The 12,785-nt window shown below is 47.8% G+C and overlaps 1 non-coding gene across 1 annotated transcript; it reads right to left on the bottom strand.

Annotated features, from left to right (window-relative positions):
* Positions 1-8,606: 8,606 nt before the first annotated feature.
* Positions 8,607-8,679, bottom strand: TRNAK-CUU. Its single transcript has one exon. It is a non-coding gene; the product is annotated as a tRNA-Lys (tRNA).
* Positions 8,680-12,785: the final 4,106 nt, after the last annotated feature.

The raw sequence follows: 12,785 nt of genomic DNA, 5'->3' as shown, positions 1-12,785 counted from the left end.
GAAGCTTCCTTATTGAGCAGGTTCATGGCCGACGTGGGGCCCTAGGCTCAATCAACACGATGGCCCAGTGCTTACTGAGTCCAGGACAGAGTTCTCCCTCAAATAGTCCCCAGCCGATCTGCACGCCCTGGTCTCTTTGCATTCCTAAGCCCTCATTGAGGCGGTTTGGCATGGCCTCAGTTCACTGCGATTTCTCCTTCAGTCCTCATTTAAATACAGCCCCTTGAACTGCAACAACTCTTTGTTCCCTCGAATACGTAGCTCATCTTCCCTCCACTTAAAGCATGGAAGACAAGCAAGAGCCTTTTTTATGATCCCAGAACCACCAAAATTAGGCCTTATCCCTCTTTTAATTTTGTTTTGTTTCGTGGAACTCACCAGCTCAACTAGCTAGTCCTCTGCCTGCAAGAACTGGCATCCCGTAGGGACACCAGATGGAATCCCAGTTGTTCCACTTAATCCAGCTGCCTGCTTGTGGCCTGGAAAGCAGTCGAGAATGGCCTAAAGTCTTGGGATCCTACGCCCGCGTGGGAGACGCAGAATAACTCCTGGCTCCTGGCTTCTGATCGCCTCAGTTCTAGCTGTTGTGGCCACTTGGGGAGTGAACCAGCAGTTGGAAAATCTTTCTATCTCTCTTTCTATAAATCTGATCTGCCTTTCCAATAAAAAAGAAACATCTTTTAAAAACACATGTGTGTGTCATCTTGTAAGGGTTTCCTGTGTTTCTCTTTATGAATACGTGTGTTATGTGTGTATGTAGACTCTGATCTTCCATGCTTGACTTCTCTTTCGCTTTTCACTACATATTTGTTTATTTGAAAAACCAAAATTATAGAGAGGTGCAGAGAAAGAGTTCTGTCTGTGGTTTCACTCCACAAATGGTCACAAAGGTGTTCAGGACCTAATTTATTGAGTATGTGCTTCCAAAATAGACTTTCTCCTACAAACCACAAATACCCAACACAGCAATTCCCTAAAATCCTATCATTATAGCCCCATTTCTTCATTTGTTTCCCAAAAATATTTTTATATGTACAGTCTTGTTTTTTTAAAAACAACATCCAGTCATTGGCACTATATTAAATGTAATTAAACTGCTTTTTTTAAATTAAAGATATCTTTTCATTGAAAAGGCAAATTTTACAGAGAGGAAAGACAGAGGACGAGAGCTATTCCATCCACTGGCTCACCTCCCCAAATGGCTCCAACAACCAGAGCTGAGCCAATCTGAAGCAGGGAGCCTCCTTCAGGTCCCCCATGTGGGTGCAGGTGCCCAAGGACTTGAGCCTTCTCTACTGCCCCAGGCCACAAGCAGAAAACTAAATCAGAAATGGAACAGCCAGGACCAGAACTGAGGACTGTATGGATACTAGTGCTGTAAGGTGGAGGATTAGCCTGTTGAGCCAGCGCACTGACCCTGATAGATCTCTTAAGCCTTTTTAAATTAGTGCTGATGTTCTTATTTATTTATTTATTTGTGTTGTTTTTTGGGTCCATCACAGAAGCCTAGCAACAGCTAAAGTCCTCACCTTGCACACACTGGGATCCCATATGGGCACCAGTTCATATCCCGGTGGCCCACTTCTCATCTAGCTCCCTGCTTGTGGCATAGGAAAGACAAGAACAGCCCAAAGCATTGGGACCCTGTGCCTGCGCCTGCGTGGGAGACCCAAAAGAAGCTCCTGGCTCCTGGCATCTGATCTCCTCAGTTCTGGCCATTGTGGTCACTTGAGGAGTGAATCATCAGATGGAAGATCTTCCTCTCTGCATCTCTTCTCTCTGTATATCTGACTTTCCAATAAAAATAAATAAATACATATATATATATTTTTTTTAATTATTGTTTTAGTGGAGAAACTTATGTACAGAGAGAAGAGACAGAGAGATCTTCCATTCATTGGGTCACTCCCCAAGTGGTCACAACAGCTACACCTCAGCCAATCTAAATGCAGGAGCAAGAAGCCTTTCCTAGGTTTCCCATTCAGGTGTAGGATCCCAAGGACTTGGGCCATCCTCTACTACTTTCTCAGGACAAAACAGAGAGCTGGATAGGAGGTGGAATAGCTAGGAGATGAGCAGGCGCCCATATGGGTTACTGGCCCTAAAATTAATCCAGATGTTCTTAATCTAGACATCCATGCATGCTATCCAAAAGGTTCAGGAACTTAGGGGAAGAATGACATCCATATTTTCCCCGATCTCTAACAGAAAGTCCATGTTTACTTTTACTCCAAACCAAAGTAACAAACTGAAATCATATTAGCAGCAACTATGCCTTTGTTACCAATACAAATAATGTGTTTTGAATCACGCAGTTCCTGCAGCTATCTCAGAAATATCTTTGACATCCATCATCACTTTGAAATTACTTCTGTTACACCTGCTGTTGCTATAATAATTAAGCATCTACATTACCATATCACATTTTAAAATGTTTGGATAACTATTTATTATTTTACCTTTGGGTAAACATAGTGCTGTTTACACCAAATGTAGACATTAAATATATATATATAAATAATTTTTTCTTTTTAAATTAATTTTTAATAATCTTACATAGTTGATTTATATTATTTTTTTTTCCTGAAAACATAGTGAGAATTTCCTGACAAAGATCACAGCGTTGGGCCTGGCGCGATAACATAGCGGTTAAGGTCCTCACCCTGAACGCGCCAGGATCCCACATGGGCACTGGTTCTAATCCCGGCAGCTCCACAACCCATCCAGCTCCCTGCTTGTGGTCTGGGAAAACAGTCAGGGACGGCCCAGAGTGTTGGGACCCTGCACCCACGCTGGCTCCTAGCTTCAGATCGGCACAGCACCAACCGTTGTGGCCACTTGGGGAGTGAATCATCAGATGGAAGATCTTCCTCTCTGTCTCTCCTCCTCTCTGTATATCTGCCTTTCCAGTAAAAATAAATAAATCTTATATTTAAAAAAAAGATCACAGCATTAGAAAAGGGATGTGTATTATCATTTACATGTGACGATTCAATGAAGCAATATTTTCAACTAAATACACCACCCTATACCATGAGTATGTATTTGCTAACTACATTCATTTCCACAAGAGAAGACATGGGACAGTTGTCGTCCTGGTTCTGGCTTATTTCATTTAGCATAACGGTCTCCGGTTGACTTTGTTGCAAATGTCAGCATTCTGTCCTGCAGAAATAACTGCAGAAGTGCAATTGAACAGAATCGTGTTCCCTTCCAAGCCTGTGTCTCTTACTTTGTGCATTGAAGCACATTCTATGGAGAGGTTTCGTGGGCTTCACAAACAGATCCACTGGGGTTGGAGTGGGAGCCCTGGATATGAACAACAGCCACACACACACACACACACACACACACACACACACACTTTCGTAGTAGTGGTGTTGGACTTCGCTTCTGACATTTGCTTTCTGAAGAGTCAGAGACTTTTCGAATGCTGGGTATTCTGGATTTGTGTTTCTTCATCGGTTTTCCTTTCCCTTGTATTTTTAGAAATGTCAAATTAAGTCTACAGACTTGCTGAAGTGCAAATTGAATGTTCTTACCAAAAATGTTTTTTCAAGGGCTACAGGAAAGTGGATAATACTAATATGTTTTCCATATTGTTACCTTCATGTTTAAAAGGGGGGTTTTAAGGGAGAAGGCCCACCCAATTTCCCACCCTCCCCAAGTCCCGGGTGTAGGGCATGCTCTGAGGTTCTTGCTCAAGTGGTTTTGATATTGCAACAGTTATGAATCGCTGTCAATCTTGCCGCTCCAAGCACTATGAGGTCTTTGAAAAATCCACTGATTGACATAGTCCATCATAGCTTAGATGGTTGGTTGACCCGGTCTGTCTTCGCTCTTTTCTTTGTTATGGTTCTGAGTCCAGCATTTAGATTAGGAAGATCTCCAAAGAAACTTCTTGTATGTGCTAACAAGTACAGGGCCTGGCACCGTCCATCGCTCCAATCAGCTGGTGGTTGCAATTCCTGGGTTGGTTCTGTGTTCACTCCCGTCTTCCACTGGAGCCAATGGGTGTTGCAGTCCAGTCTGGTTCTGCCCAGCACATACTTGGCCCTCACATAAACCAGCGGGAGCTGTAGCCTAGGTTGGAGCGACCCACAATAACCCCAACCAGGCCCACCCCCTACCCTGGTTTGCCAGTAAGTGTAGCAGTAATCCAGTCTGTCCCACATCCCATTCCACCCCAGCCGCTGTCTTAGTTTTATGTCCTCCCGTGGAAGTGGTAACCCAAGAGGGATGAGCCCACTATTTCCCTCCCAGGCCTCTCCCACTCCCAGATTCCAGTTGATGCTGCCCAAACAAACCTCGCCCACTTTAATTTTGTTTGCACCAGTAGGAATAATCCGCCCAGCCTGGCTTTTCCCTGATCTAGTCCACATGAGGCGCACAGGTGTGGTAGCTCTGCCTAGTCTGGTCTGCCCCCATCCCAGCCCATGCTCTCCTGCGGAAGTAGCTGTCCAGCAAAGGAACCCTCCCTTATTCCCCTGCCAGCTCTGCCCACTTCCTTTCTTGTTCTCAGGCTGGTTGGGCGCTGCGGTCCCTTCTGGTACAGGCAACCTCACCTCGGCATTCCATAATGTGCACTAGTCTTTGTTGCGACCGACCCTGGGTCGACCCACACTGGTGCCTGGATTTGCCAGTGGATGATGTGGACAGATTCAGCCTGGTCTTGCCCCCACGTCTGCCAACTGTATGCCAGTGGGTAGGTTTCCATGGCCTTTTCTGGGCTGTTTCCTATCATGTTTCTTGCGTTTACCTGCTGGGTCTGTGTCCTGCCAGAGGAGTTGCCCAGGCTCCTCCATCAGAACCTCTCCCAATGCCAGGTTTCACGCTTACCAGTGGGTCCATGAGCCAACCCTACTCAGTCCACCTCCTGTCATAGCAGGAACTGTGGCTTTTCCTGACTGGCCTTCAACCCAATCTGGTGCTTGCTGTTGGATGTTCCAGCCCAGCCATGGTTTGTCCATACCCACGTATGGCTCACACATGGCTCAGTAGGGGTTTGAGACCCTGCCTAGTCCATCCCACATCTGCCCTGGTCCTCCAGAACACCAGGGGGAGTCGGGGTCCGGCCCAGTTCGGTGCATCCAATCCCAGTCCACACTTGTGCCAAGGGAGACTACAACTGTTTCCAGATCAGAACGCAGCCCCCTTCCAGGCCACGCGCCTCTTGGTGGGAACCTCAGCCCAGCTAGGGTTGTCCCCTTTGCTCCCCAACCGGGTCCGTTCCCAGGCATAGATCACATGCCTGCCAATGGATGCTCTGACTCAGCTTGGCACAACCCCTCCCCTGTCCCGAACTCTGCCTTAGACACTGTGACTCAGCGTCCCAGGCTCCCACAGACCAGCAGGTACAAGAGCCTAGCTCGGCATGACCTCTGCTCCCTCCTGGTTTCTAGTTTTACTTGTGGGCTAAGGTTTGCTCAGTCGTGCCTAATCTACTCTGTTCCATTACCAGTTGACACATTGGCCAACTGTTGGAGCTACTTGTGCAGGGCAAGCCCCAAGCCATAGCTTCTGCATGACTGGTATTTGGTGCTCAGAATTATTAGTGATTACAAGTTTTGCTAAGGAAGAGTTACTGCCTCTTTCAGGTCCAAGAAGCACAATGGGTTCAACCTGGAGCTAATTAAGCAGCAACTCAAAGAACCAAATCCCCAGAGCTCCCCAGCCGGGCGGCCAGCAGGCGGAGCCTGGCACCAATGGCGCACTGGCCGCCCGAGAACGGCTCACCATGTGCCCATGGCGGCCGTCCGGAATCCAGGCATGAGACGCCCCGTCCTGAGACCCACCAGCTGCCGGGAGGCTGCTGGAGGTTTAAAATTCCCAGGCCCAAGGTCGCGCCCCTCCCAAATCCCCTTCACCGCCCAATGAGGGCGGTGGCTGGGTGCCGGACCTGCCCAGTCCCGGAGGCCTCCCCCCCTCGGTCTACTCACCCCGAAGGAAGCGGCCCCCGAAACCCAGCAGGCCCGGGGAGGACGGCTCACCATGTGCCCATGGCGGCCGTCCGGAATCCAGGCATGAGACGCCCCGTCCTGAGACCCACCAGCTGCCGGGAGGCTGCTGGAGGTTTAAAATTCCCAGGCCCAAGGTCGCGCCCCTCCCAAATCCCCTTCACCGCCCAATGAGGGCGGTGGCTGGGTGCCGGACCTGCCCAGTCCCGGAGGCCTCCCCCCCTCGGTCTACTCACCCCGAAGGAAGCGGCCCCCGAAACCCAGCAGGCCCGGGGAGGACGGCTCACCATGTGCCCATGGCGGCCGTCCGGAATCCAGGCATGAGACGCCCCGTCCTGAGACCCACCAGCTGCCGGGAGGCTGCTGGAGGTTTAAAATTCCCAGGCCCAAGGTCGCGCCCCTCCCAAATCCCCTTCACCGCCCAATGAGGGCGGTGGCTGGGTGCCGGACCTGCCCAGTCCCGGAGGCCTCCCCCCCTCGGTCTACTCACCCCGAAGGAAGCGGCCCCCGAAACCCAGCAGGCCCGGGGAGGACGGCTCACCATGTGCCCATGGCGGCCGTCCGGAATCCAGGCATGAGACGCCCCGTCCTGAGACCCCCAAAAATGTTTTATAAGTAAAGCTTAGTGAGGCCACTGGGCTAAAGGGGATTAAGAGCATTTTGTTTCTGCATGATCAAAGGGTTCCTGACTTTGTGGGCATTTTTAAGCCTGTAGAGAAGTAGGGAGGGTGATGTATTGCGAATTCTGCTGTGTGTGTCAACTAGCTTCCACGGTTATGCACAAGTGTCCCATCTTACTTCATTGGTTCCTCCTCCTCCTTTCTCACAAAAAGGTACAAACCCACAACTCCCAGATGTGTGGTCTATTTCATTATAAACAATTTCACATGTGTCTCTAAAGATTGAAAAACAAGTGATCCATGGTGTTGTGAAGGAACCAGTCAATGTGCTGACTGCTTGGCGGTCTCCCCTTCTGTGTGTAGGGGTGTCTGTGTGGGTGGGGTGGGGGTGATTGGTTTCCAACAGGATCCAGACCAAGTCTACGCATTTCTTATGACTATGAGTCCTCAATTCTCTTCTCTTTGTCTTGTGCTTGTTGAACAAGCTGGTCCACTTCTTTAAAACCTTTCCTTTCAGTGGTTTAGTTATTGCACATAAGGTATTCAGATATGCATTCCATGAAGAATAAGATGCAATTAATCTGGTGTGTCTTGGCTTGGCGTTTTTTTTTTTTTTTTACTAGACAGTAATCCATCCAGTTATCTGCAATACCAATCATCAGGTGCCAGCAAGGAGAAAATATCCCTTACAAGCAAACAGTTTCCCATCTTCCTTCTGAAGCAGACATCAGCCTGACTTCCCCACTTGACATCCCAATGAACCTGTTTTGTTTTTGTTTTTGTTTTTTTTTCCAGAATCAAGACAAAGACAACAATCACTTGGAGCAGGAGGGATCCTAAAGGTGAAAACAAAATCACCTGCTAGCTAGCATGCTGATCTGCTGGGACTGCCATAATCAAATTCCACAGCTGGGGCAGGGAGGGGACACATTCAACCTAGGACGCTGGTTTATTTCAAATGGATGTCTGAGTGTCACTGAGTCCCCTGAACTTTTATTTTGCCCAGTGGATACAGTCCACAATCTTCCTCAAACAGCTGACATTGTATTTTAAATTGATATTTAGATGATAGCATATGGCAAAAATAGAATCGCAAAAAAAAAAAAAAAAAAAGTGACAATTTACGGCAATCAACCCAAAAGCAAAGTATGGCCCAAAGAAAGTGGGTTCTTTCAGGAAAACATATGAAGGGAAAGAATTATTTCTTTTGAAGCCCCAAAATGGCTCTTGGAAATTCTACAACTTGATTTTTTTTTTTTTTAAGCTTTATGCGGTAGTCTAGCAGCTGAAGTCCTCACCTTGAGTGCGTCAGGATCCCATATGAGCCCCAGTTCTAATCCTGTATGGGCATCGTTTCCCATCCAGCTCCCTGCTTGTAACCTGGGAAAGCAGTCAGCCAAGGATGGCCCAAAGCCTTGGGACCCTGCACCAGCATCAGAGACCCGGAAGAGGCTCCTGGCTTCAGATCGGCTCAGCTCCAGCTGTTGCAGGCGCTTGGGGAGTAAGCCATTGGACAGAAGATCTTCCTTTTTGTGTCTTCTCCTCTCTGTGTATCTTATTCTCAAATAAAATAAATCTTTCTTTAAAAAAAAATAAAATTGTTCCTAAGATTGGGTTCACAATACATACCTTAAGAAGTCATCATTAACGCAACCTTACCATGGTTTAAGAACGTGACCAGGCTACCTCCAAATGTCCTTGAAAGTGAAAAGTGAACGTGTCCAACATTTGGACAGAAATCATTTTAGCAATAGTTAGGAACTTTTCAGTTTAATGTCTTCTTTTCCCCCTTATTGTTGGTATTTGGCCGCTTGTGATACACAACTCGGCAAAAAGAATTGTTTTTCAATATCAGGTAACGTTTAATTGTATGCCTTTGCAAGATTAAACTTTCCACCTTACTTAGCCTTGGTAAGTTTTCTTACATTGGGGTGTTGGAAAATACGAAGCGCAAGATCGGAGATACGATACATTATTATTACTGAAATTTGTCGCTAATCTGAAAGCTGACAAAAAAATATCACTACACCGCCCAACGTGGGGCTCGAACCCACGACCCTGGGATTAAGAGTCCCATGCTCTACCGACTGAGCTAGCCGGGCAGCTGAAGTTTGAGTTTCTCCCAGATATTTTCAAAGCAACTAGACCATCTTACTTTGTTACAAAAACGCTAGGAAACAGTTAATGATCTTTTTCTAACTTTTGACGGTGAAGTTCTTCGACAATCTCGAGATCGTCTTGCTTTTTTGACCCCTTGCATCCAAACTTCTGCCGAAAATGGAAAAACAAACAAAACAAAAAAACCCCTGCGATCGGCCCTCTAGCGGCTAGTATCTTCCAGCCGCCTCCCGAGCCAGGCGGCCGAGGCAGGCGATCCCCTGGCTGCTGCAGCAAGCCCGGGGCGCCCCAGCTTGATCCCGAGTTCGCGGGTCTCCGGGACACCCCTCGGGCGCGAGAATGACCAGCCCATCCAGGGGTGCGATGGCTGCAGGGGCTGTCCAGCCCCTCCTGGCTTCGAGATTTCTGGGATTCTCCCTTCTCTCCCCCCACTCCCCCGCCCCAGTTGTACAACCACCCCAGGCCGTATCGTTCACAAAAAAAAGTAGATGAGAAAGCTGCAGCAATCTTAGAAACAAACTGAACACAAGAAACACGTAACTAGCAAGTGAACTTACATCCTATGTGTTTGAAAGGCCGAGTCGGACAGAACCTTCCACCTCTCTTCCCCAGACAAGAAACAAAGATTTATTCTGCTTTTGCTAGAGGAAATGGGTTTCACAGTAACCAAATACTCCCAGCGGATGAAGTCTCTGCTTGGAAAGAAGAAAAACAAAAACAAAAACCATGCAGGATTCGAAAAAGCCTTCTTCGCCAAACCCTTCTTAACGGGAATGCGAGTTGTGGTTAACCTTAACACTGACCAGATATTCACACAGCAAGCCAGGGCAGCCCTCGCTGCCTCCTGAAGTCCCAGTATCTGACAGTCAGGCTGCCTTCCCCGCCCCAGACTTCTCTGAGGTTGTTGGTGGTTCACCAGGTGGACGCGTACTGGAACGGACTAAGGGAGTTATTGCTCAGAAAAAAAAAAAAAAAGGCAAGTTACAGAAATGTAAACTTTCATTTTAGTGAAACAATAGTCACGGCTTTAACTATGAACGGTTGGCACCAGGTTACGGAAATGCAAAGCTTTTACTGTCTTGATACTTGTTGACCTTTTTTTTTTTCCCTCCATTGCATGTGTATAACCTTTCTGATAATAATAATAGTATTTCAAAGTAGATCAGCAAGGATAAAAGCTATGGCTAACAGCCAAGTCTGGTGAAGTGAGATTCCAAGTGTTAGATACTCCTGTGAGACAGTGGGAGCAAGATGAATGAGTAAACAATTAGCTCAGGTCCCTGTTGGGGTGAGAAAGAGAAGTCCCTTGATGAATGGACAACACGCTTCTTCTGCCCAGAAAGCTCTTACAGCAAGACAAAAGGGTCAGTCCACCCTTCTGAGCTTCTAGTTTTTATCATGAGATTGGAAAGAAGTGACCTACCCCACCCTTCTGATGACTGTTTTATCTTGAGCCTGCTAAAACAGGATTACAATCCGATCCTGTGATGGGTTTTGTCTCTCCTCAGATTGCTGACAATTATACTGCTCATCCCATTGTGTTTAGAAGACCCCACCAAAGCCTGTGGCCAGGGTCTTTCTGTGGCTGCTGTGGCAGACGTAAATAAATCTGCCTTGACCACGTGAGATTCTCTTAAACCTCAGACCAGAACCGAGATCTCCTTCCTTGTCTTTTCCCATAAACATCAGTTCTTTGGGTCACTGTGTGGCTGAGATGACATCATTGAAAGTAACCAATTCCTTGGGCCAGTGTGATAACCTAAAGGCTAAAGTCCTCCTCTGGGATCCCATATGGGCTCCAGTTCTATTCCCAGCAGCCCCGCTTCCCATCCAGCTCCCTGCTTGTGGCCTGGGAGCCTGCACCTGTGTGGAAGACTAAGAAGAGCTCCTGGATTCAGATCAGCTCAGCTCCCGGCATTGTGGCAATTTAGGGAGTAAGGGAGTGAATCATTGGACAGAATTTCCCTCTTATAACATATAAACAAACCCTTATAACAGTTGCTTTTCTGTGTCTTTCTGATTTTTCCTAACATTGCCTTTTCAAGGATCATTCTGTGTTGTGTATCACTGCTAGAGACAGCTAATTTTGCTTATCCACTCAGCTGTTGATGGACATCTGTTTCCACATGTTTGTGAGCACTGCTGTGCAAAAATCTATTGAAAGCCTAACAATGTCAGCAAGGAGATCGCATTCAAAGGAGCTGTTATTGGCTCCCAGCATCACCATGGAGACAGTGAAGCTGGGGCAGAAGCTTGAGCTGTGCCCCCTTCTCACCTCCTAGAATCTTCCCTGCAGTTAACCTCAGTGCCTCAGCCATCCGGGGACCCTCTGCAGCTGTTGCAATCTTTGCCATTCCTCCCAAAACTCTGTCCGCAGCCACAGGACCAAGTCCCAAGTCCAAACTCCTTAACTCCAGCCTGGCAGTTACGTGTGATCTTGCTCCAGCCGACTTGTGCAGCCTCATGCATCGCCCACGCTCTGCCAACCACTGAACCATTGGAAATGAAGTACAGACGCCTCCCACTCCTCCCGCCAACTTCTCATGGCTTTGATGTGGATGTGGGCACTCTGTCCTTTGGCTGACAGCTCCTCTGGCTTCCCTGTGATGATGAGAAGTCAACAACTTCCAAATGACTCATTCACACACAGGGCCTGAGTGACATCCCCTAAGAGCACCGGTTCAAGTTCCGCCTGCTTCATTTTGGATCCAGCTCTCTGCTCATATACTTGGGAAAGTAGCAGAGGATAGCCCAACTGCCTGGGCCCTTGACAACTGTGCAGGAGATCCAGATGGAATTCCAGGCCAGCATGAACTAGCTCTCTCTCTCTCTCTCTCTCTCTCTCTCTCTCTCTCAGCCTTTCAAATAAATAAATAAAAACAGATTTCTTTAAAAGATTAACTGGCTCTGTTGAGGCAGTGATACAATGATGGGGCCACCCCTGGAGAACCTCAAATGTTCTCCATGAGTCCTGAGACTCATAATTCAAGTATCACCTCTATGGCTGGCATCATAATGCTAACCTTTACCTGCAGCTATTTCACAGGAAACTTTAGGTCTTCATCAAACATGGTGGTGACCAATCTGATGGGCCAGCTTAGACAGGCCAGAGCCTAGATTATCAAGACCACATCTTTAGATGAACACCCTGGCATCCCATCACTGACCAATCCAGGGGAAGCCATGAACATGGTGGGCCAGCCAGAGTACTTGGCATGAACTTTGGGGTTCCATAGGAATTCCTCCAGTCAGCTGGGGGGTGTTCTTCCCCAGAAAGAGCACAGCCAGGCATTTTCAAGCCTTGGCAATCCCTTAGCTTAGAGAACTTTCCAACCACTTTTCTTGGCTCCATCTCAGAAGACTCCATCAGGAGGCACCTTCTCTGGGAAGGTTTTCTGCTTGCATGCATTTCCTGTGCACCCATGACCTAACATACTTCCTGTTGACTCAGAGAGACTGGCCTGACAGTCCAGATTCAAATCAGAGATACTTACTTTTTTGTTTTGTTTTGGTTTGGTTTGGTTTGGGTTTTTTAGATGTTCACTTATGATGCCAACTTCTGACTCCTTTCTAAATACTGTCAGAAGAATTTTGGTGGCCCTGGGTGGGTGTGTCCAGTAGTAGCTACATCTTCCAGTTCACCTCATGAGTACCCGTTGGCCTCATCTATCTGCCTAGCCTCGTGGTTCATCCACATCTCTGCTTAAACACCTTTTCTAACAATCAGGAAATGCTTCATAGGCCCCTCCCAAGGTGAGTGGGACATCCCAGCAGGAGCTTGGGGTGGGTATCAGTCTGTCTTATCCATGCTCCAACCATGTTGTGCACCAGCTGTGTGCCTTCAGCAGGCTCCTTCATCACTATGTGCCACAGCACAGGCCCCAAGCACTTAGACCTCTTCATCTCCCAACACCGCTCACTGCCCACGTTATGGAACCTGGCTTCAATATCCTGCTTTAGTTTCCAACTCCAGTTTCCTGCTAATGCAGATCCTACAAGGGGACAGAGCAGGAATAATGGGCTCTTGCTTCTTGGGAATGTCACAGATGCCGCTGGCAGCTCCCCAGTGCCTCGGAGGCTTGAGCAGTCA

Source organism: Ochotona curzoniae, unplaced genomic scaffold (assembly GCF_017591425.1).
Source record: "Ochotona curzoniae isolate NIBS_2020 unplaced genomic scaffold, NIBS_Ocur_1.0 scaffold_4701, whole genome shotgun sequence".
Classification (NCBI taxonomy): domain Eukaryota; kingdom Metazoa; phylum Chordata; class Mammalia; order Lagomorpha; family Ochotonidae; genus Ochotona; species Ochotona curzoniae.
Note: the sequence above shows the minus strand (reverse complement) of the source record. Positions and strands in the feature narration are given on the sequence as shown.